This window comes from Hyaena hyaena, unplaced genomic scaffold, assembly GCF_003009895.1.
Source record: "Hyaena hyaena isolate Hyena2069 unplaced genomic scaffold, ASM300989v1 scaffold_900, whole genome shotgun sequence".
NCBI lineage: Eukaryota > Metazoa > Chordata > Mammalia > Carnivora > Hyaenidae > Hyaena > Hyaena hyaena.
The window spans coordinates 402,075-407,774 of record NW_024081535.1 but is presented as its reverse complement, the minus strand read 5'-3'; the positions used below and the strand labels follow the sequence as shown (position 1 = coordinate 407,774).

Below are 5,700 nucleotides of genomic sequence, written 5' to 3'. Positions count from 1 at the left end.
ATGAAGCAATGTTGCAGATAAGGTTCAATGTCAACATTCAAAGGCTGGAGAATTCTCTCCTGCTCAAAGAAGAATTGGCTTTTTTACTCTATTCAGGCCTTTAACTGACTGATTGGATGAAACCTCCACACAATATGGAAATAACCAGTGTAAATGTTAATTTTACCCTAAAACACCCTCACAGAAATGCCCAGAATACCATTTGACCAATTCTCTGGGCACCTTATGGCCTAGTCTAGTTGACACATAAAATCAACCATCACGATGGTTGTCTGTCTTCCCATGACATCTATCCAAAAGACATATCAGACCACATGACTCTTCTATGTAAAAGTACTCAGTGATACCATATTACCTCCAGAATAAAGTCCTGACTCCTAAACACAGCTAACACTTAAAGATCTAGGCTCTTGCTTTGCTCATACTGCTGCAAATTAATTTCTTGCCACCATTCCCCAGATATATTGTGCTCTGTTGTGACATGTAGTGTTAGAATTCCTTGGATGCACAAAGCCAAGACTTCTGTTCTGCTGCTAAGTAGAATTCTCTCTTGCTCCCCTGGCACTTGGCTAATTCCCACTTCTGACTGACACACAACTCAAGGGTAAACCCCAGGAAGATACCTGGATCTTCCTGATTCCCCAGGCCCCTCTCTTCTGTGCATACTATATGGTATATATTTTTACCATGGGTTTACTACACTATATTAGAAATAACTGTCAGTGTAAACATGGGACTGACAAACCAACCTCTTTTATAAGGGAAGAGATTATGTCTTATCTTTATAACCTCAGTGTCTGAATAGTGTCTGACAAAGTGCTGCTCAATTAATGTTGACTGATCCACTGACTGATCTGAAGTCTATAGATACTCCATAATGGAATGGGATGGAGGAAATAACGGAAGGGAAAACAGAGATCTGCTTTAATGAAAACAAAAACTGAAACAAAAATTAAATGCACCATAAAGTTTTAGATTTTTTGAGAAAGTAACTTTAAACAACTTTTAAGAAATCCGGAACTTCTCATTGAGCATGAAGAATACCTATAAGGGGGTGCCTGGCTGGCTCGGTTGGTGGAGCATGTGAGTCTTGATCTTGAGGTTGTGAGTGCTATCCACACACTGGGTATACAGAATACTTAAAAAAAAAAAAAATTGGTAGGACCAGAAGCTGAGCGTGACTTTCTTCATCATAGTCACAAGACCATTATGTTCTCCCTTAGACGTCCGCAGAGGGTTTGGGTTGTAGTGCAGGGATAAGCCTGACAACTGAGAATGGGAAAAAGTGATAGCTGTCACACTAACAGGTAAGATCAGCTGACAGTTAAAAAAATTATTATTAATCATTATTATTGTTATTTTTAAAAGATTTCAAATGCCCAAGAACACTATAATTAATTTTTTTTGCGGCTTGTACTTAATACATAGGCATTTTTGCTGTGAGGCACTATTTAGTCCATACACCATATTCTGGGCACCAGAAACCATGGCAACCATGATTTCTGATCATTTGTAGGCAATTTAATTTGGCGTAAACATTTAGAGGCATTATTTTGCCAGTTATTTCTGGAAATGATTGAAAAATACTTTCAACAGGCATACATTTTTATTTTATTTTCTTCAGAACCATTGTCATTATCTTATCTCTCTCTCTCTTAAGATTCTAGAGGTAGGAAGTGATTTACAGTCATAAGGGTATTCATATGTTTATGTGCCATGACTTAGTCTTTGAGATATGGCTGGAAGATTTTAGTGTAGGACAGAGACAGGTATTATCTCTTAAAAGAAGTCATAATGCCCCTTTTTCATTTTCCTGTAAGTTAACACCTGAGGAGTTTAAGTACTTTTAAATCCTGAAATGCAAACTGAGATAAGAAAGACAAGTACTGATGATTTTACGTGTGTTGGAAGGTAGGATGTTATCATTATATTTTAAAGCTCTTAACTATAGGAGGAAATACAATTTATTTAAAAATTTTTTTTTTAGAATTTATTTTTGAGAGACAGAGAGAGAGAGCGAAAGCAAGCATGGGAGAGACAGAGAGAGAGAGGGAAGACACAATCCAAAGACAGACTCCAGGCTCTGAGCTGTCAGCACAGAGCCTGACATGGGGCTCAAACTCACGAACTCTGTGAGATCATGATCTGAGCCAAATCAGATGCTTAACCAGCTGAGCCTGGAGGAAATCCAAGGAAATCCATTTTCTAACAACATCTTTTCAAATCCAGTATCTCTGTAGCTTTTCCGTATACATTAGCTGAATCATATATAGATTATGAAGATTTGTATTACAAAATAACAGGCTGGGTTTCAATACTAAAAGCTCAAGAACTAACGTCCTTCCCAGGCTTCTCAGGATTTAGAAGCTTCCATTCAGAATGACGCAAGATAAATTCCCTGTATTTGTCAAAACTTGTGGGGATATAAGGAAATTTTTCGTCTATCCAACTTGAGGAAGACAGTTTTGTTCTCTCTCATAGTCAGTGGGTGGGGAAGTGCTAGTACTTCTTGTTGATAAAATATTTATAAGGCAATATTTTCAGAGTTATAATTGTGATGGTAAACACATTTATATGAAATTTAATGAGGCCAAGTGGGAGTGTAGTTAAATATCTTCTTAGAAATTTTGGCAAGTTACAATGGAGATTAAGATTCTAAGTCATTTTAAAATAGGATTCAATAATTTGTTATCTTTCAGCCCTTTTGTAATTGTAGTGGGGAGTTATACAAAAAATACAAATATTAAGATTCCTCATGGTGATATTTGTTTGGCTTGTCAGTATCTCTAGAGCTTCTTTTTCTTTGTTCAGACCACACACTTGGCTAAATGTTATCATTTGCATTTTGATATATACACTGGGTTTATTAGTGGCAGAAATATCTTTATAAATAAATTAGAAGAAATTTTAAAATGTTTCATTTCTGTATGTAAACATCTATTGGCACAAAGAGCCTCATTTCCCCAACAGTATTTTCATACTATGATAGAGTTTTGTAATTTGGAGTAAAGAAGCATTAATAAATTGAGCAGAGAGAGTGCAAGGAGTCTTGATCTAAAAAGAATATCCTCCATGGGGCTGATGCCCTTCTAAGCAAGTTCTGTTAAGAATTGATGGGGCTCCTCAGTGGCTCAGTCAGTGAAGCATCAGACTCTTGGTTTCGGCTCAGGTCATGATCTCATGGTTGGTGAGTTCGAGCCCCACATCGGGTTGTGTGCTAGCAGTGTGGAGCCTGTTGTGATTCTCTGTCTCCCTTTCTCTCTGCCCCATTCCCTGCTTGCTCTCTCTCTCTCTTTCTTAAAATAATTAAATAAACATTAAAAAAGAATTGAGATAAAAAAAAATCCAGATCACTCTCTACATCGTAATATAAACCCAGCGGCCTTAAATATAAAGTCAGCTGGTACAAGTTACTTAAAAAAATTCACTCTGATTTTTGAAGCAAAGTAGTATGATAGGCTTTTAGTCTTGCATTTTATTTATTTATTTATTTATAAACATTTATTTTTGAGAGAGTGGGAGTGGGGGAGGGGCAGAGAGAGAGGGAGACAGAGGATCTGAAGAGGGCTCTGCCCTGACAGCAGTGAGCCTGATGTAGGGCTCGGTCATGAACTGTGAAATCGTGGCCTAATCCAAAGTTGTAGTCCTGCATTTTATTTTATTCATTTATTTATTTATTTATTTATTAAAAAATTTTTTTAATGTTTATTTTTAAGAGAGAGAGACAGAGGGTGAACAGGGGAGGGGCAGAGAGAGGGAGCACAGATTCTGAAGCAGGCTCCAGTCTCTGAGCTGTCAGCACAGAGCCTGACACGGGGTTCAAACTCACAAACTATAAGATCATGACCTGACCCGATGTCAGATGCTTAACCAATGGAGCCACGCAGGCACGCCTTTAGTCCTGCATTTTAAAAGCTCCCTCAACCCCTCATGTCTTAAGAAACTCCAGCTGTCTGCCTGCCCATCCCCAGTGTGTTTAGGGGAGCTAGTTTCCTACATTGTGTCTAGGATGTCTCCTGTTTGCCTGGCCGCTCTTCGTAAGTCACACTAAACTTAGCTGCTTATGGCAAGAGAGGCTTGATGTTCTGTCTCTGAGGAGCATTGGACGGTAGGATGCATACTTGACCAGTGCTGGTGCACTGCATCTGCCGGGTCCCGCTGATGGAAAGACTGCCTTTTGGCTGGACTGATGATTAAAAATTCAGTTTCCTGGGAACCTGAGGCTGCCATGCTGCACCTCTCCCTACCGTTGACTTCTCAGCCACCATTATGTCCTCCCTAGAGTGTTGAGAAAGATTTATCTCCCCTCTTAGGCTAGAGGTACTCCCTTTCTTTCCCATTGGATTTGAGAAGTTGGAAGCAGACATCAAACCCTGCTTGTTCTTTTGTTGTGTTCTGGAAGTCTTTGTTCCTGTGTAAAGGTGTACTTCCCTAGGTAAAAATAAAAGCATGCTCTTGGCCTCACCTAGAAAATTCATCTTAAATCAGGCTAGTTCTCTCTGCCTGATACGGTCATTGTGATCTCATCTTCTTCATTATCTAATTTCTCAGTCATCTTCTTAATGGGTCAGTTCTCTTCCTTCTGATTTCTGTGGATATGTGACATCAGAAGTTACACAAATGATTACAAATTAGGTGGGAAGAAAAAAACCCAAAGCTCTATTTCCTTAGTAGAATTTCATTCCTTTTTAAGCCCCTGTTCTCACTTGTCAGTGGAAAACAATTCTGTCACCTTTATGTATTCTAGTCAACTGCATTTTAAGTGTTTCTTTTGTATAAATATTCAGTCGGATTTGTGTATTAGTTTCTCAGCTGCCCCTACTCCCTCTCCCGGTCTTCTCTTTCCCTTGCTCACAGTTCTGCTTCTGTTTCACTGGGCTCAAGGTTCCATTAGCTGGCTGTGGAAGTAAGTGAGGGAGTCTGCTTATGCGGACAGTATATGGTGTGGCAGCATAAAGGTTGGTTCACTCCCTTAGTCTCATTTCTCGCCCAGATGCCACTGCAGTCCAGCTCTTGATATCCGTAGTTGAGTCTCCGGACATGGAGGACATCCAGCATTGGCTCCTTTGTGTGTCATGTATGTCATCTTCTGTGTCCAACTGGAGCCTTTTATAGCATATTACAGGGAATCCTGAGGAGGCAGCAATGCTTCCCTTTCACTCTTTCTGATAGGTGCAGGCCCCTTGTTGGCCAGCAGCATGTCTCTGATCTCCTTAGATCCTCCTTGGATCTTACAAAGCCCACATCCCCCTGGATGTGAGGCAACAGTTTCTCCAGAGCTGGGTTGTTCTCCAGATGCCCCGAGATGACCTTGTGCATCATGGTGTTCTTGCCCACCAACACAACAGCCCTCCCACGGAGGCACGTGTGGATCTGCTGCAGCTGCTTGGAACCCATGTAGTCTGCTCCCACGATGAAGCGTTTTGGATAATCATCCAAAAGTTGGATGATCTTAAGGAAGTAGTTGGACTTACAGGTTGCTCTGTGTTCCCTGGGCATCAGGGCAGTGCATCAGGGATTGCCACGCAGGGATTAAAGACCATGTCACTCTGGAGTCTGGAGAGAGCTCTTCACTCTTTTGGCTGACCTTTTTTGGGGATAAAAATCTGAATCATCTCACCAGATACTGTCAAGTGACTACTGTAAGTGAACACAAAACCTAGAAATCCCCGCTCCCTCAGACTTGTTGCTTAGGTAACC

The 5,700-nt window shown here is 40.4% G+C and overlaps 1 pseudogene; it reads right to left on the bottom strand.

Annotated features, from left to right (window-relative positions):
- Nucleotides 1-5,119: 5,119 nt before the first annotated feature.
- Nucleotides 5,120-5,499, bottom strand: LOC120222729 (annotated as a pseudogene).
- Between the last annotated feature and the right edge of the window lie 201 nt (nucleotides 5,500-5,700).